At 37.9% G+C, this 20,329-nt stretch overlaps 1 long non-coding RNA gene across 1 annotated transcript in view; it reads right to left on the reverse strand.

Annotated features, from left to right (window-relative positions):
- Nucleotides 1-12,125: 12,125 nt before the first annotated feature.
- The window catches only part of LOC145717108 (uncharacterized), a 37,640-nt gene continuing 29,436 nt past the window's right edge, over nt 12,126-20,329 (reverse strand). Inside the window, exon 2 of the long non-coding RNA XR_014140139.1 lies at nt 12,126-12,357. This is a non-coding gene — a long non-coding RNA (uncharacterized LOC145717108). The remainder of the gene's footprint in view (nt 12,358-20,329) is intronic.

Genomic DNA, 20,329 nt, shown 5'->3' on the forward strand with positions numbered 1-20,329 from the left:
GTGGTCCATATATACAATGGAATATTACTCAGCCATCAGAAAGGATGAATACCCAACTTTTACATCAACATGGATGGGACTGGAGGAGATTATGCTAAGTGAAATAAGTCAAGCAGAGAAAGTCAATTATCATATGGTTTCACTTATTTGTGGAACATAAGGAATAGCATGGAGGACACTAGGAGAAGGAAGGGAAAAAGGAGGAGGGGGGAATTGGAGGGAGAGATGAACCATGAGAGACTATGGACTCTGAGAAAAAAACAGGGTTTCAGAGGGGAGAGAGGAGGGGAGATGGGTTAGCCCGGTGATGGGTATTAAGGAGGGCACGTACTGCATGGAGCACTGGGTGTTATATGAAAACAATGGATCGTGGATCACTTCATCAAAAACTAATGATGTATTGTATGGTGACTAACATAACATAATAAAATTAAAAAAAAAAGTGGTAAAATTCTGGTTTGACAGATTAAAAAGAAAAAAGTATTGAGAAATCAATCACCTGACAAAAATCACAATATAATGAATGAGAAACATCATTATAGATACTATAAACAATGAAGAGATAATAAAATAATTTTATGAGCAACATTATTCCAATATATTTTAAACCTTAGATTGAAGGAGCAATTTTTTGTGTGTGAAAAACAAACTACCAAAAGTGACACAAGGGATAGATAATTTGAATAGGATGATATTCATTGAAGTAATTAAATTCATAATGTAAAAAAATCCATCAAAGAAAACTTCAGACACAAGTGGCTTTGCTGGTAGTTTTTCCCCAAACATTGAAGGAGAAACATATCAGCCTCATAAACTGTGGAAAACAATCAGGACTTTCCAAATCAAAGTCAGTCTTTCTCATGATCATTGGTAGAAAAACCCTAAACAAAATATTTGCAGATAAACCCATCAGTGTATAAAACGCATAGTATCACAACCACGTTGGGTTCATAACAGAAAAGTATGGCTAATTAACATTTAAAAAATCAATCAATTCAAATTCTCAAATTAGCAAGACAAAGGAGAAAATTATATGATTATCTCAATAGATGCAGAGAAAGCGTTGATAAAATCCAATACATATTCATAATTAAAAAAACAACTTTTTAGCGATTCTGAGTAGAAGAGAACTTTCTCAATCTAAAGAAAGGATAAAAAATATATATATAAAAGAGCATACTTAATGGTGAAATATTGAAAGTAGTGCTAATTTAGGATGGAGTCAAGGAAGCTCATTATCACCACTTCTGTAGTAGGCAACATCCAACATGGCCCCCAGTGATCCCTGAATCCTGCTATTCATCCTTTTGTGTCACCCTCTCCCCTTGAGTGAAGGCTGGACTTACTGATTCACTTCTCAGAAATTAAATATGGCAGAAGCGATGAAATATTATTCTGAGATTAGTTATAAAAAAAACTGTCACTTACATCTTTGCTCTTACTCTCTCTCATTCTCTTAAGTCACTCTCCATGGGAGAAGCCACCTGCCATGACTTAACAGAGCCCTATGAAGAAGCTGAGCCTGCTAACATGTGAGTGAGCTTGGAAATAAATCACCACCTCCACACTCCTCCATTGGGGTCTTCAGTTAAACCATGGCCTCTGCCTACTGCTTTGGTCAAAGTCTCCTGAAACACATTAAACCAGAGGCACTTAGATAAGTTTCACCCACATAGGTGGCCTATGAAATAATAAATATTCACGTCTTAAGCCACTAAATGTGGAGGCAAGTTGTTATGCAGTAATAGATAACTAATACAACTTCTATTCAGCATTGTCTTGTCAGTCTTAGAATGCTCAATAAGACAAGAAAAGACATTATCATTGAGTATATAGAAAATAAGTATGATTTATTATACTCATAGGTTACAAGATCAATATACAAAGAATGATTACATCATATTTATACAGATATAGATATGAATATATATTAGCAATAACAATTTAAAAATAAAATTTAAAACAGATCAAAAAAGCACTGATAATAAAGAGGTTGATACATTAAGCCCTATGAAAAAGATTTTCTGTTTATCAAAAGATAGCATTAAAAGACCATAGATTGGGAGAATATATTTTAGAACATATCTTCAATAAAATAAATTTATTCTGAATATATAAAAAGCACACGCTAATCAAAAACAAAGATAATCCACCATTTAAAACTGGGCAAAAGTCTTGAATAGGCATTTCATAATAAAAGGATATCCAAATAGCCGATAATCATATGAAAATTGCTCAATATTATTAGTCATCAGAGAATGCAAATCAAAACTCCCCTGAGATACCATTCATTATATTCCAAACAGAATGGCTAAAAATAAATAAATAAGTAAATAAGTAAATAATAAATAAATTGTAATCCTAAATGTCGGTGACATTGTGGAAAATGTCAGTGACAGTGTGGAAAAATGGGACTCTCCTATATCACTAGTGAAAGTGTAAATTGATGCCACCACTTTAAGAAACTGTTCACAGTATCTATCAAAGCTATATTTATGGCTTTTCTCCCACATAACAATTCCACTTTTAAGTGTATGCCTTAAAAAGAAGCATGTATATATATTCATCAAAGCACATGGGAAATCGTGTCCATAGCAGCATTATAAATAAGTGCTACAAACCGGAAGCAATACATAGTAGAATGGATACATTGTGATCTGTTTGTACAATGGAATACTATACAATAGAGAAAATGAGTAATTCCTGTTAAGAAATAACATGAATGAGGGGCGCCTGGGTGGCTCAGTTGGTTAAGCAACTGCCTTCGGCTCAGGTTCATGATCCTGGAGTCCCGGGATCGAGTCCCACATCAGGCTCCCTGCTCAGTGGGGAGTCTGCTTCTCCCTCTGATCCTCCCCCTCTTGTGCTCTATCTCATTCTCTCTCTCAAATAAATAAATAAAATCTTTAAAAAAAAAAAAGAAATAACATGAATGAACTTCAAAACTTAAAGAAACTATATACAAAACGTATGTTAGTGGTCTCCCATTTTTAAAAGTGCAAAGCCAGCCCAAATGAATCCATAGTGTTAGAATTCAGAAGAGTTGTATTCTTTGGTTGGTAATGATGGGGGTGGGGGCAGGTATGAAGGAGGATTTTGAGTTGCTGTAATATTCTATTTCCTGTTCTGGGCTGTGGTTAGACAAGTGAGTCATTCTGTGAAAACTCATTGAGCTCTACTGATTCATGCACTGTTTTTCATGTATGTTATATTTCAGTAAAATGTGGACCCAAAAGTTCTTCTTAAAGGTCACAATTTTTCTTGTTGGAATAAACTCATTAAGCCCAAGGCAGGGGCAGTAAGCTCATAAGGCACAGTGCCCAGCAGGTAAAATGAGGGGACTGAGCCTCGAGGGAACTCCGGCAAGGTGGCACCTGCTAGCCTGCTCCATCTAGATGGGCAGTCACTGCAGCTCAGTCCATGGTGGCCTTTTGGGAATGCAGGCCAGCCTTGCACACCTTCCATTTTTCAAGGAATGTCAGAAATTCACATTCATATATGAAATCTCTTGACTTTTAATGTTGGTATTGAATTAGAATTCTTTTATTTAAAAAGATTTTATTTATTTATCTGAGAGTGAGAGGGCAAGTGAGCATGAGTGCGGGGAAGGGGCAGAGGCAGAGGGAGAAGCAGGCTCCCCGCGGAGCAGGTAGCCCGACATGGGGCTCAATCCCAGGACCCCAAGATCATGACCTGAACCCAAGGCAGACGCTTAACCGACTGAGCCACCCAGGCGCCCCAGGTGCCCCAAATTAGAAGTCTTTAAAACACTACAGAAAGAGAGAAGAGGAGGGACTAGTACAAGGCTGTGGGGCCCTCTGACATTTATGCTCTTCATAGAAAAAAGAAGAGCCAAGCAGGTGATTTACAAGGAGCAGCCAGTGGAGAAAAAAACAAGGCAGATGTAGATTCAAAGAAGACCACAGACACAATACATTATGAAGGAGGAGAGAAAAATGAAAGTACCGTCTTGGATCAGTGACCACTCTATAAGATGGAGCCCCCTGGGGCTTTAACACTCACGCTGTGTAACGGTCTAGGCTCCAGCTCTTCTTCAGACATATGGCATACCATTCTTTCCTTTGTTCATGACATTACGGGCACACTGGCCTTCTTCCAGACTCAAGCAAACCAAACTGGCTCCCATCACTGGGGCTTTGTCCTCACTATTGTTTCTATTTAGAAAACATCCCTCCTGGCATCTCCCTTGATTGGCTCCTTATCCCATACGTCTCGACTTAAATACCACTCCTCACAGAGGCCTTCCTCATGGATTCCCCAAAAAAGCAGACCCTGCTCCAAGCCTCTATCATCTTAGTCTGTTTAATTCCCCATCAGTACTCAGCAGCATCTGAAATCACACTGTGTACTTGTTCGTTTGATCTTTTATCTTCCGTCCCTTAAGGAGAACAGAGTTCCATGAGGGCAAGGATGTATTTGACCATGTCCAGTGCTGATCCTAACATCTGGTAAAGTGTCTCTTTTGGTTGAATAAGTAAATAAATTAGAGGAAGAAAACCAATTGAGTTCGGGGTCATAAACCTGATGGCAATATTAGAACACAGCGATATATTCTTATCTGTCCTATTTTATCAGTCGACTAGCGCTGCCATAACAAAATACCACAAGCTGGGTGGCTTAAACAACAGAAATTTATTTCTCACAGTTCCGGAGGCTGGAAGTTCAAGATCAAGGTGTTCTCAGGTTTGTTTTTTTTCCCTGAGGCCTCCTCCTTTGCTTGCAGAGGGTGCCTTATTGCTGTGTCCTCACATGGCCTTTCCTCTGTGCTTGCGCTTCCTGATATTTCTTTCTCTTCTTATAAAGACAACAGTCCTTTTGGAATAGGACTCCCACCCCCCTTATGGCCTCATTTAATCTTAATCTACCTCCTTAAAGGCCCTCTCTTCAAATACGGCTTCACTGGGGGCTAGGGGTGCAACATCTGAATTTGGAGGGGTGAGGCACAATTCAGTCCCTAACACCCGCGTTTATCTTCGGCATGTTCACTCTCCCACTGTGTGGGTCCATGACCTGATTCCATAGCATGACTAAGTGCCATTCGTAATCTACTTGAATTGGCTGAGAAGGGGGTAGGTAGAGTCCTCATTTAGTTAGATATAAATGGTTTTGCTGAGAATTAATGCTGAATCTAGAGGACAGAAATGGATAGTATGCTCTTTTCTTTAAAAAAAAAAAAAATTCTACCAGGAAACTCTGATATTTTCATCATCCACTCCAGAACATTTGCTTTTTTCCTCCAAAGATGTGAAAATTCAAGCATGAAATTCTGTTATTAAAGACCTCATTGTTTCTCTTCAAATAGCACGTAAGACCTGGAAATATATTTAGTTATCTGAAGGGACCATGTTATAACTAATGATTGACTACTACATTGCTTTGGTAGGGGAAAAAAATCATGTTGGTGCATTTAATTTTGTTGAGTAGTGAGCAGTGACTTCTTTCTGATTAATGGTTTCACACTAAGTGCTTCTCATTTTGCTCCCTAAAACAATAAAGATTAGGTACAGTTAGAATAACCTTCACCTTTCAACTTGGAGAGCTCTCTTGGTCTGCTTGTATCTTCATTATTTACCTGGAAAACTGCATCAAACAATGGCATGACATTGACAAGAAAAAAAAGACATTGCGATTTTTCCAGGTTTTCTTGGCTAAAAACAGAAATGATGCATTTTCCTTTTGCCACCATGCAAGGATTGATTGTTAAACAGAGGTTCCTAGCATTCCCAGAAACCACCTATTATAATATAATGTATCCGCCTTATGGGAGACCCAACAGTGTGCTGAGCCAACAAACTAACAGTGCTTAGGCTGGCTCTGGGGTAGAGATTTTAAGCTGTATCGGACTGGGGCTTCTTAGTGTGTTGTCCAGAAGTATGTTGAACCAAGTCTGACACTCACTGTGAAAAAAAAATTTTTTTAAATAAAAGCACTGAATTGATTTTTGCAGAAGGTTTTTTCTTATCAGACTGTTGAATAAGAACACTTTGTTACTAGCAAGTAAGAAAGACACGGTTGCTTCAATTCCTGATGACACAGCAATATTCTTCCAATTAGGGGATTCTGAGCATTCCTTGTGAGATAAAGTTCATCTGGTGTTTTGGGGCTTTCCTGCTACAATCTGACCTTAGTCATACTTTGAACACAGCCAGACCTAAAAAAGGCAATTTGTTAAGAAGCAGAATATAACTTCGCTCCTTGAGAGTTGGTTTTCAGCTGCCGCATAGTTGTGATCTGAGGAGCTAGTCTTCTGTGGGAAGGTGGGAATTTCTTCACCAACAGGAGAGTCAGGAAAACTGGCAGCAGAGTCCATGCACATATGAGTAGAATCCCCTGTGACCCTTTGATGCCTGGATCTCCGTGAACTGAGTCCCTCTTACCCCCAGGTCCGCCATGACTTGAAGTGCAAGTTTTTCGATTGTTTTCACAGATCCCCCACTCACAAACCCTGGGGAGTCTACAGAAAACTTAGGAGGTTTTCTGCTCACCCTCTTTCCTCTTACCTTCCCCCAGAAGCAATACAAATTCCTTTTCTGGTCATTTATGCCCTTGTCATTTCATCAAGAACCAAGGATGAGTTTGGATGGGCTTATCAATGACTGTTTCAAATTAATTACAATATCTCTCTTTCCAAGAATACTTCTGATGAATACAATTTTGACTGATCCTAACATAAATCTTTATTCCCTCTGAGTCCTTTCAAACTTTAAGGGAGTTGAGAAATCACGGGCTTTCGAATTACACATACCTGGAATTCGAAATTGAGGTTACTGTCTTGTCAAAATCCGCTGTCCTCTATAACTCAGTGTAACCAACAGTAGATGGTACGTCAACAAGATAAGATACAAAGCTCCCAGAAAGAGACTGGAAGTTTCCTATTCCCCTCTCCCTTCTTTACATTATGTGCAGGACTTAGCATGGCTCCTGGAGCCTGGCACCTGCTTACATGTTTGATCAATTGCAACCAGTTTAAAGTGAGCTCTGGAGGAAGAACTTCTTTATTCTGGAAGGATTTTGCAGGCCTGGAACAGCAGTTTCTAACAAGAAGAGGGTAAATGGGAGTTTTACGTGGCTCTTTGAGTGTTGTTTTTTAGAGATGGGATTCTGCTGTGCTAGGTACAGTTACGATTATATAATAATCTGTTGCTTTTGAATGTGGGACAGTAACCTTAGCATTATTAGTTTGCAGAGAGTGAAATATTTGGGAAAAAAACCATCTGAGAACTTAAGAAACTGTAGAAGAATCTAGCCAGGAATTCGGAACTGCTGCTGGTGGTAAGAAGATAGGAGGAGGTGATGGTGAAAGACTCACGTTAAGGTTATTATTTTCGGTCAGCAGAAAATAAAATCTCTCTCTAATCTCCTTCTCTGCTGTAAGTATGTCCTTCTCTCTAGAGACTCATAGTGTCCCCCAGATGCAATCCCACACCGGGGTAATTTCTATAGTTAGCTCCTTCCTGCCTTCATGTTTAAAAGCTCCTTATTGTAGAGTGCTCCCTATTGTAAAATCCAATAAAAACCAAGGGCTTGTTTTCCATCTAGGCTGTTTTCCTAACTAAATTTCTCCCAATGAGTTTAATGAGCGTTGATTCAATTTATAGATGGTGCTATTTCTTCAACCGCCCCCAAGCCTATAAAACCACGAGAGGCAAATACTCTTATTCCAGGTGGTAAAGTGTAAATGCATCCTCTATCCCACCTGTTTTCATTTAATCTTGGATTGTTTGCCTCATTTTGTTCTTCCCACGTGGAATGGAAATGTCTGGTGCTGCTGAGAGAAGCCAACCAAATTGTAACATTTCAACTTTTAAATCTCTCCTGAGTCAGTTAGAAAATAAATTCAAACTTCTTTTTTTCCTGTTTGGAATTAGATCTGATCCTCCAGGATATGCCAAACATACTTTGCGCTTTGCATTTTAAAGTTTCTGACCCCTTTGTCTAGGAAAAGGCAATGTAGAATAATATTTATATGATAATTTCTCTTTCCCCAAGCTTTTTAAACTCTAGCCTAGAGGCTACCATTTTCCACCCCCCCGCCCCGCCCCCCAGTGCCAAGAATTTCAAAGCTCAAAAGGAAACCGTGAGATAAAGAAAAATGGTGGAAATTTACAAACAGAACCCACAGAGTATCCCGAGGACTCTGGGTTTTTCTGGCCCTGCTAATCTAGTCTCTTTTTTATTGAGCAGACAGATCTCTTCAAAAAAATGAGCCAGACTTCCCTATCCAGAAGACCCTTCTGATACAGTTCCAGAATTGACAGGATGCGGATCAGATAGGAGGAAGAAAGGGAAAAGAACAATTCGTAGAAGAAAATGGAGAGTAGGTGGGCAGCTATTCAACTTTTTTTTTTTTCCCAGTTCTTACTCTCAAAGTCCCTTTTATACCATCTGCTTGAAGGTAGTTTTAATTTTATCCATTTAACACTATATCCATTATGCAATGGAGTGGACTTTCAGAAGATTCGAATAACTTGCCCCAAATCACATGCTCATTAGGTGGTAGATGGCTTTCATCTTGGGTCTGCTGTTTTCATGACAATCTCCTCTTCTTTGGGTAGAATTAAGAAAGGATGAAAAGGTAAAGGAGAAAAAATGACTGAAAACAATACAATGCCATCAGATAATTACTTATATTTGTGATATTTAATACTTTAAAAAATATGTATAGAATCCAAAATTGGAAAATCTAGTAAGGTATAAAAGAGGAAATAGAAATGATCTATGAGAAAGAAGATCTTTTGAGAAGAGGGTAAATATGAGTTTTACATGGCTCTTTTAGTGTTGATTTTTAGAGATAAGATTCTGCTGTGCTAGGTACATTTCATTCCATGGATTAAAATTTTCTTTTGCCATAGGTTTATATATACCTCAAGGTCACCTATTTTTAATATGCTTTTTTCACTTAATATATTATGAACATTTTCCTTTGTCTACACATACTCTTCTATAATATGATTTTGAATAATTGAGTGACTTATTCAATCAAAAAAAAAAAAAAAGCTTTGTCGAACATGTCCTCTGTCCCTGGCACTATACTAGGAAATAGGGATTCACAATAAATGAATGAATGAAGCAAACGATATCCTAGCCCTCAGGAAGTTCACATTTGTTGAGAGGAGACAGATAATACCAATGAACAAGTAAACAAGATAAACAGAATTTGATTTACAAAGCATTATGAAGAAAATACATATAAGGATATAATAAAAAATAACTCTCTTAGGAAAATCAGAGAGAGAACATTTTGGAGGATGTGATATTGGAGTTGAGAATTAAAGAACAAAGGAAGGAAGTTAAAAAAATAAACTAAGAAATTACATTTCAAACAAAGGAACAGCCCTCCAGACAAAGGGCCCAGCAAGTAAAAAGGCTTTAGACAGGAGAGATCTTGCTCTGTTGACAAGAAAGTCTGTGCTGCTGGAATATCCTGGGAGCAAAGGAGAGAGGACAAGAGATGAGCTGAGAGACTGAATCAAGGAGGAGAACCTATGGGGTCTTCTGGCCCCAGAGTTTGGATTTCATTTGAAGCACAACTGGGAAGCTTTCAAGTGTTGCCAAGCAAGGATAGCCCTGATTTGATTAAGGTTTAATAGGCATGAATTTCTCAGTCACAGACTCAGGCATGTAAAAATAGAATTTATTTCTTAACCCAATTTAATTCTGACTTTTAGCCTCAAGCTCACCCAGCAGCAGACAATCAAATCTACCCAAATGCAAGTTTCTCGCAGTTCAATCCAATGATTTCCTAGTAAATCCACAAGTATAATCACATTCTGCCCTTCGCCTCTTCTTTTTTCCAGGAAAAAGAGGATTATAAACATCACTGAGATATGTGTGTGCATGTATATGCGTGGGTGTGCACTATGTTGTATGTGATGGTGGTGGTGTGTCTGGATTATTGCTTTTTTGCTGGCTTTCAACACTGATATAACTGGTTCAGTCCTCAAGCACGCACTCCCCATCCATTTGGGTATCTGTGAATTGTCCAGATGTTAACCAATGGTCCCATTAATATTTATCAGTGTCAAATGTCACCTTTGGAAGTCTTATAGAAAAAGGGTTTTTTTTTTTTGTCTGGGATTTAAATTACTTTCCTTTGATATCCTTATTTCCACTTTAATACCACAGCTTTAATTATTGTCTATATATATATTTTCATGTTTGGCTGGGAAGTTCCTTTTTTTTATGGGAGGGAGAGTTAGAGAAAGATAGAAAGAGAGATCGGAGGAGAGCAGATGGGGGAAGAGGGAGAGGGAAAGAGAGAATCTTAAGCAGACTCCGCACCCAGCACAGAGCCCGACATGAGGCTCTATCCTATGACCCTGAGATCATGACCTGAGCCAAAATCAAGAGTCAGATGCTCAATCAACAGAGCCACCCAGGTGCCCTGGGAAGTTCCTTTTTAATATTCTTTGTTTATTCAAAATATTCCTGGTATCATCCCCATATTTTTTAAAATGGACTTTTATTAAAATAAAATTAAAGTAAAAAAATAAAAACTCAAAACTCAAAATGAACTTTTATCATCAATTTGCCACTTTTTAAAAAAGCAAACACCTTGAGTTTTGTTTTGTTTTGTTTTACAAACTTTGTATTTATTAACTTTTAAATTTACTTGGTGAGAACTTAATTTTCATTCCTTGTACATAACAACATATTTTTTTCTTATAAAATTATTTTGTATGTTTTTTTCTGTTGAGTGTATTCCTGGCTATTAAATGCCTTGTTTTCTGTTGTGAAAGTAGTCATTTTTTCCACTCTATTGGTTTTTACATAATTACTTTGTCTCTGGACATTTTATTAGTTGTGTAAGATTTTCCAGCTGATTCTCTTCACTTTTCTAGTGAAATGATAGTACCTACTAACAATAATTTTATCTTCTCCTTTGCAGTTGTTAAACATCTTATTTATACTTCTTGTTCTTTGTTATTGATTGAATCTTTCAAAACAAGGTTTAAGAAAACGTACTAGCAATAGTTCAAATCTTTGTCTCTTCCCTTACTTTAATGGGAATGTTTCTTGTCTTTTAGTCTTATACTCTAAGCTAGCCTTAGATTGTTTTTTAACCATGATAAATGTTCCTTCTATTTGTAGTTCAAGATTTTGTGTGTAATGTATGGATGTTCACCGAATGACTTTTTAACTTATTACATGGTGTTTCATTTGATGTGAGCAATTGTATTATTATATTTTTTTACTGAGAGATCATAATACAAAGATTATGTCCTCCTTGCTCTCAATATATCACTTTTTGATAAATGACTAAATTTATCTATCATTTGAGAGCTTAGAATTTATATCAATAAGTAAGGTTTACATTTTTATATTCTAACTTTTATTGAAATGTGGCATTCATACAAAAAATTAACACATAAATATATTGTGAAAACTCACATGAAATTTGTTTTTATTTTATGTTCTGCTTTAAAATTTTATGTGTTGGTCTTAGCTGTTAGATGATGGTCTCCGGATTAGGCTCATTACATAAAATGCGCTGTGAAGCTTTCTATCATTTTCAGTGATGGAAAAAGTTGGTATGAGAATTTTCTGTTGCTTAATACTTTGAAATAACTAATCTATAAAACCATGTCTGAGCCTACATCTTTTTTATGAAGCTTATTCTTTGGAACATTTTCCATTTCTTCTATAGCTATTGTTCCATATTTTATCTGTATACAATTTTGTACTGTTTTGTGTAGGAATTGTTAGTATATTTTATTTTCTTATTCTTCGAAAACAATATCCAGTTCTATGGTTATATCATATTTTTAAAGTTGATCTTGTGAATTTATGCTTTTCAATTTCTTTTTGAGATTACATTTGCCAGAAGAATTCATTGTTTTCCTCAAGAACTTGTTCTTTGATTTATGCAGTCTATTTCTTTCAGTGTAATTATTTATTTTCTGCTTTTAACTGTATTAATTCCCTCCATTTTATTAAGTTTCTTTTATTATTCTTCATTATTAATACCCTCCATTTTATTAAGTTTCTTTTATTGTTCTTCATATAACTTCCTGAATTGAACTCTTTACTCATTTGTGTTATTTTTCTTGTTTAATAATGAAAGCATTTATAACAATGAAATAACTCTGAGAACATGCCACGTGTTCTTATATGAGTTTTATAATTTTTTAACTTTCTAAAAATCCTGCAATTGCTCTCTGAATTAGGAGTTCAGGAAGCTTAAAGGGTCTAAGTTGGGTTTTAGTTGCCTTTAAACTTAACAATAAAAGGTAGAAGCTTATTTCCATTCGATGTAATAAGAGTTCTGAGATGGTCCATAGCCAGTAAGATGGTTGTCCAAGGTCCCAAGATTCTTCAAAGGATTTGCATCACCATCTTAGCAGAGAGAGAGAGAGTAACACCTTCAGAAATATGGCCCCAAAGTTAATCAGAATTATAATAGTTTGTAGTAAAACATTTTGCCCAGTGAATTTTTTTTAATTCATTCTTGTGCACCCATGTGCAGATACCTATCAACAGAGAAGTCAAGAATTACATGAGCTGGCATTAGAACATGAATTCTTTAAAATCTATCAGGAGATTTCCTTTGCTAAATTATTTAGCTTCTTAAAAAATTTGTGCAGTTCAAGTATGAACCAGAGGCTTCAGTGCTGGGCAGTATGACATTTGAAGCTGGTCACAGACTTTGCCGAGGAGACTAGAGCTTTTCAAGAAGGATTCTGAACTGTTTTCCTAAGGTCAACCTTCAGAATAGAGTGCACAAATTTTTCACTAGCCCAGGATGTTAACGTGGAGGAAAATAAGGACCATACTGATAAGTTCTTATGAACTTATATAGTTATTAGTAAGGGGGAATTCAAATGTCCTTTCTTTTTAAAATAGTGACACTCATAAGTGTATTTGTTTGTAGGTTGTTTTTTGTTGTTGTTTTGAGAGAGAGTGAGAATGGGTGTGGGGAAGGGCAGAGGAAGAAGGAGAGAGAAACTCAAGCAGATTCCACATTGAACATGGAGCCCAACGTGGGGCTCGATCTCACGACCCTGAGATCATGACCTGAGCCATAATCAAGAGTCTGATGCTTAACCGACTGGGCCATCCAGGCACCCCTGTAGGTTGTTTTTTCTACATGTCTTCACTCAGTAAAATTAGAAGCTTGCAAATCTTATGTCTTGTCACCCATTTTTTAGTTGTTAGTTTTACCTCTCTTAGATTCCTAAACTCTGGTAGCCTTAGTATAGGGCCCTTGATAGTTTTCAACGTTTAGATTCTGTCAGCCCTAGTTCTGGGTCACCCATCCACAAATGTCTCTGGCATGTCACCGCATTCATTTCTCCCCGATGAGGATATCTCTTCAAACCAATAATAACCAGCTCTGGCTTCATCAAGAGTCATATGCAAATGGACGTACAGGTTCCCCCCCCCTCCCCTGAGCTTGTTCTCAACTGGAGGGCCATGAATCCTCATGCCACTCCCCTTCCACGAGCAGGGCTCAGAGCCTGAGAAGTTGACATTGGGTCAGCAGTTGCTTCAATGACAAGAGGTCACAGGGAAGGGAAGACACATAGGATACAGGTAGGTGAAAATACAAGACAATTGAAATATGACACAAAAAAATCGGAGAAGACATTTTTCTTTGGACGTAGAAGCATGTATCTTCATTAGAAAGTAAGATTACTCTAATTCTCTCTCACTTTATTACAGCTGCAACATCTCGGGCTTTTATGCAATCAGGGCAGTGATACAGGTTTCGGCTCTGCAGTCATAGTTCCCATCATATTCTTCTTATCCTAAGGTGCCATTTGATTTCTAACCTTTGCAATAATAAGCCACACCCATCCTTTTTAATTAATGGGTTTTAAAATAGTTTACAACTAAGTCCTGGTTTCTGGGCAGCATGGAATAAGAAGTTTTTACTCTTCTACTTGTTTTCCTTTCTAAAATCTCTTTCTATTCATTTTCTTCCTAAAGGAAAGAAAACAATTTATGCCATAAAAAGCAAATTCGGTTTTATTTTACATTGTCACAAAAGATAAGATACTGAATTATGAGTTATCACACTCACTAATCTCAAAGTATTTCAAAGTGGTGGAATGATGAGTATCAATCTGGCTCCTTGGGATGTATGTGGGAGAGAGAGAGGGAGAGAGGAAGGATCTAGAGAGAGAAATTTTTAACCACTATCTGTTTTGTTTTGTTTTGTTTTTTGTCCAAAAAAACCCATACCTAAATTATGTCTCTGCTCAGTTCGTATGTGTGCATGTGTGCATAAAGTGCTATGTATATGTTTCAGGCTTGTTTCATGCAGGATAATACTGACAAGGTGATTTTTGTAGGTAAGGTGCACTTTGTGGAGAGGAAGGAAGTAGGAGAGGGAGAGTCACAGAAGAAGGCTTGGGTGCACCTGCTCTCACCATCCCCATGTGGTACAGAATGCATCAGTGCTGTGGGAAGGGAGCATACGTGCCTATAAAGGGAATTCCTGAATAAACATCCTGAGGCCCTATGAAAGAAAGGGTGGTAGAGTCTGTTTAGAGTAAATGATTGCTCCTGCTTCCTGTGGTCTAGAAGTGGAAGAAAATAATCTTTTACAGGAGTCCTTATCCCTTCTGGGACACAATGTTTCTGGTCTGACCAAGAGATGAACAGATTTGAAGACAGAAGCATAGAGAAGATGGGTGGATCCATTCTTGTGTTGGAATTTTTGGCAGAGACTACTAATTACCGCCCAAAGGCATTCTTCTCTTTGTGGCAGATTGTATCATTGCTCTAAATATTTTCTGTCCTTCCATCTTAGTTTGGATTCCCAGAAGGAGCCCCTGAAGCAAGGACTCAAGTGCAAGTAGCTTATTTGGGAAGTGATCACAGGAAATACTAATATGGAAATGAAAAGCAAGACAGAAAATGGACAGATGCCAACAAAGGGCATGTTATAAAGCAAGTTACCACTGAGAGCAACTGGAGCTCAGTCTTATCCCAGTGTAGACCATGAACTTCAGAGTTGCCCTGAGGGATGAGAAACTTGGAGTGTTTATTGGTTGAAGTTGCCCATGGGAGCAGTGGGAGGAGGATTTAATTCCCCAGTATTATGGTCCTGTTGTAAACATGGACAAGGAAGGCTCCATGCTGGCAACTGGATGTAAGGCTGATTTGTACTGAAATAGCAAGCACTCAGCAAATATTCACAGTGGGCTCACTGTATCTGTTTTACCCTCCATGTGAAAGGATTGTATATCCTGCTGCATTGACTCTGAGCTTGGATATGTAAAGCATTATTTTCTTCCCAATGGGAAGATATATTTCTCTACTCAATTGACAAAAGGATTTGGCCAATGAAATGTGAGCAGAAATAATGTGTTCAACTTTCTAGCAAAAGGTTTAAGAGTTATCATATTTTTTTTCCTCCTACCTTCACCTAGCAACATCCTGGATAGGAACTGCTCATTTAATCTGGGCCCTGAGATGAGAAAATATCCAGCTGGGCTCCAGCATGGTTAGAATGAGAAATAAATACAATTCGTGATTATAAGCCTCAAAAACTTTGAGGTTATTTATTACAACCCATCCTGACTAGTTGGCATATCCTGACACATACCTGTATCTAAAAGTAAGCTGTTGAAAAGAAAAATAATACATGTGGTATTGACTTTGTATCTGGGCAGAGAATGACAAAGAAACTGTTACTGAAGACCTAAAGATGGCATCCAATTTATGCAGTAGTGAAACATTTGATAAAATTGTAAGCAGTAGTTTGGAAGGCAGGGTCCAAGATGGCAGCATAGAAAGATCCTGAACTCACCTCCTATGGACACATCAAATATAGAGCTACATATAGAACAATTCCCTTTGAAAATTGACTGAACAGCTAGTTCTTCCACATGCAAAGGATAAAACGGCCACATAGAAACAGACAGGAGAGGCCGAGATAAAGTCTTGCCTAAAACCCCACAATTGAGAAGGATCTCACAAAAGAGGAGTATGTTCCTGAGGAGCTAGGGATGTGTGCCCCAGAGCAGGCACTCCAACTCTTGGCACCTGCACTGGAGAGATGAGCCTCCAAAGTGTCTAGCTTTGAAAAACCATGGGGTTCCATCCAAGAGACCCAAAGGGCTGGGATGAAACTGAAATACCACTCTTAAAGGGCTTGCATGCAGAGTCACTTGGGCTAAGGACTTAGCACAAAAGGAGCAATCTGAAAAGTGCCTAGACTATTTGTGAAGGAGATCCATTTGTTAATCTTAAACTGTTCACCAGGGGGGCAAGGGCCTAGTGGGACTCTCTCCAGGACAGCAATACTGGTGGGCACCATTTCTACACCCTTCCTCACTCTTGCTGCTGCCGGTAGGTGTGTACATTTTCTGCAGTCTCCTGCTGCACCACCAGAGCTGGCAGGCATGCCCTGCCCCTTCACTCCCCAGTTATCTCACTAAAGCTGGTGAGTACACACAGATCATGCGGAGGACTCTCTCTGATTGCCTGGCTCTGGTGGTCAGGGGGCTTGTGCTCCTGAGTCACATGATATTGTCATAATCGGAGACACAGTTCTTGGCAGGCTACCACCCCCAGAGCACTGTGCAGACAGCAGACTGAAACGCACTTCTAGTCTTCCTATGAAAAAGGCCTGTTTATCTGTCCTGGAGCTTCCACCTGAGGGGCAGTCTTTAGGTTTGTCACACATCTAGAGACTACAAAGGGCTCTTGGAATGTGGGCGGGAGGAGTCCATCTTTGCACTCTCCCTGGGTCTTGCTACAACTTGCCTGTAGCTCCTAGAAAGGAGCATGTACACTTGTCTGGAGCCTCAATTTTTGCAACTGCTGACCAAGGGACAACTCCAGATCATTTGTTCTGGAGGCAGCAAGTTTTACAATTGCAGTTTCATGAGACTGTATAAACTGGCGTACTTTAAAAGCTGTGGTTTGGGGGTCTGGCTTCCAATTATCCTGATACTAGGAGCTGACTGAGATCACATCCTTTGGAACACTGACAGTTCCTGGCACATCCTCAACAACTGGACCTATCAAGAATAAATCAAGCTGCTTAGACAATCGCAAAGTTTCAAGAGGCAACCAAGACCTAGAGCAAGATTGAATGGCAAGGTTCACCTCCTACATAAGGCCATTCACTCAAGACTGAGAGATAGCTGTTTTACCTAATACACAGAAACAAACACAGAGAGTCAAGAAAAAAATGAGGGAACAGAGGAATATGTTTTAAACAAAAGAACAAGATAAAACCTTGGGAAAAATCCCTCATGAAATGAACCTAAGTGATTTAACTGATAAAGAGTAAAAAGTAATAGTCATAAAGATGCTCACTGAACTCAGAAGAAGAATGGATGAACACAGTAGAAACTTCAACAAAGAGATAGAAAGTATAAGAAAGTGCCGACCAGAAGTCACAGAGATGAAGAATATAATAACTAAACTGAAAAGTACATTAAATGGGTTCAACAGCAGACAAGATGAAGCAGAAGAAATGACCAGTGAGCTAGAAGATAGAGTAGTGGAACTTACCCAAACAGAACAGCAAACATAAAAAGAATTTTAAAAAATGAAGGTGGATTAAGAGATATATGGGACAACATCAAACAGAATAAAATTCACATTATAGTGGTCCTAGAAAAATTAGAGAGAGAAAAAAGGGCAGAAAATTTATTTGAAGAAATAATGCCCCAAAACTTCCCTAACATGTAGAAAGAAACAGACATCCAGATCCGGGAAGCACAGAAAGTGTCAAACAAGATGAACCTGAAGAGATTCACATCAAAACATATTATAATTAAAACGTTGTAAGTTAGAGAATTTTAAAAAGAGAAAGAGAAAACAACTTTTTTACATATAAGGGATTCCCCACAAGACTATCAGCAGATTTTTCAGCAGAAACTTTGCAGGTCAGAAGAGGTTGGCACGATATATCCAAAGAGCTGAAAAGGAAAAATTTACAACCAAGGATGCTCTACCCAGCAAGGTTATCATTCAGAATTGAGGGAAAGATAAGGAATTTTCCAGATGAGCAAAAGCTAAAGGAGTTCAACGCTACTAAACCAGCCTTATAAGAAATGTTACAGGGACTTCTTTAAACTGAAAAGAGAGGGTACTAATTAGTGACAAGAAAACATATGAAAGAATAAATCTCACAGATAAAGGTAAATATACAATAACGGTAGTGGATTAATCACTTATAAAGCTAGTATGAAGGTTCAAAGACAAGAGTGTTAAAAATAACTCTAACTACAATAATTAAAGGATATAGAAAATAAAAAGATGCAAAACGTGACAACAAAAACATAAAATATGGGATTGTGGGGAGTAAAAATATAGAGTTTTAGAATGCATTCAAATTTAAGTTGCTATCAACCTAAAATAGACTATTACATATATAGGCTGTTATATGTGAGCCTTATGGTAACCACAAAACAAAAGCCTACAGTGGATACATAAAAGATAATGAGAAAGGAATCTAAACATAACACTAAAGAAAGTAGTCAAACCATAAGGGAAGAGAGAAAAGAAGAAAAAAGGAACAGAGAGGAGCTACAGAACAACCAGCAAACATTTAACAAAATGGCAGTAAGGACATAGCAATAATGTCCCTTTAAATGTAAATGGACTAAATTCTCTGATCAAAAGACATAGAGTGGCTTAATGTATAAGAAATAAGACCCATCTATATGCTGCTTATAGAATACACTTCAGATGTACAGACACACACTGACTAGAAGTGAAGGGATGGAAAAATATGTTCTATACAAATGAAAACCAAAAATTTGGATGGCAGATAATAAGGTAAATGAGCTTGTGGTTTAAGTGAAGAAGTTGGCATACAGAATATTAATAGCCTGACTTAGTACTAATGACTGAATTTCATAGTAAAGAGGTAAACTCAGAAAAATAATTGGCTGGTTTGCAAATAGGAATGGAAAGGAAAAGAAGTCTAGAAATTTCAGGACTAACAGTGCTGAAAAACCTTGGAATATGACAGAAAAATGACAAAAAATGACAGAAAATAGAAGGACCCTGGCCTCTAATGGTACTCTGAAGCTAATGTAGCTGTCCTGCCAATTTAATTCAGAATTATTTCACATGGAAAAGAAAAGCAAACTTTAATCTTTACAAAGCCAATGGAATTTTTGGTTTCTATTACTAATATCTGAATGTAAATTTAACCTGACTTAATATAGTCATAAGATTCAGAGCAGTGTTTGCTCCAGGAAACTTTCAAGACTTGGTGAGCATGGTCTGGGTTTGATCAGTGTGCCTTCATCTGGGTGATCCTAGATTTAGGCACTGGGTTGAGAGGGAGAGCATGCACCTCCATGCCAGTGGATATCGCACAATGGATCATGGATGGGCTAACAGGAAGAGCTAGAACAGTAAGCTACTGGCTTAGCTGATGATGGTCTGAAACATTGACTATTAGTTGTTATTAAGCTTGCCTAAGAATGTCACAGAGTAGGGCTCTGGCAGGAGTTTATATTATCTGCCAATCACTATAAGAGATCCTTCAGGACCAAGGGGTTATTCTTCTTACTATTTGCATAACAATCCTTGTAATTATTTGTGGCAAAATGTGAGATAAGAATGCACTTTTGTCATTACCTACCTCTTCCTCCTGGCCTTGCGCCATACTGATGGAGTCATCTTGAGTGTATTCTAGAGAATTCTGATGAAAAGCATGCAATCCCATGACATGGAGAACTTGGTGACAATTAGCTTCCTGTTCTTGACAAAGGAATATTTGTTCAGCACATAGATGGGGCTGATTTAGGGCAGGTATGGATTCCTTTATCAATACTGAAGTTCAGCTTCCCCTTAGTGAACATATCCTGCAGCTACTGGGCTCACAGGACTGTAAAAGCATTAACATAACCAACCAAACATGAAACAAGCCTTCTTTTTCCAGGGTCTATTAATCATTTGCAAAGAACGACCATGTTTGGTTAGTAAAGAAAACCTCAGTAAATTCCAAAAAGAAATTATAAAATCAGTCTTGTCTGACTATTCAGCAGTCAGATTTAAAAATCTTTGAATTCAACTTTTACAACAAGTACATATCAGGGGAAATAAAGTGGGACAGTTACTTCATTAGAAGAAAAAGGCTTAAGTGACTTAAGCAAATACAAAGAATTGATTTGTTTAGGTTCAGATTCAAAGAAAACAACTATAAAAAAAAGGTTTTGGAGACAGCTGGTCAAAATAATTAAGGGCTGGGGGCGGAGCAAGATGGCGGAGGAGTAGGAGACCTGGATTTCGTCTCCTCTCAGGAATTCAGCTGGATAGGGATCAAACCATTCTGAACACCTACAAACTCAACAGGAGATCGAAGAAAAGAAGAGCAACAACTCTCTCA

This window comes from Leptonychotes weddellii, chromosome 1 (assembly GCF_054177405.1).
Source record: "Leptonychotes weddellii isolate Sample4059 chromosome 1, ASM5417740v2, whole genome shotgun sequence".
Lineage (NCBI taxonomy): Eukaryota > Metazoa > Chordata > Mammalia > Carnivora > Phocidae > Leptonychotes > Leptonychotes weddellii.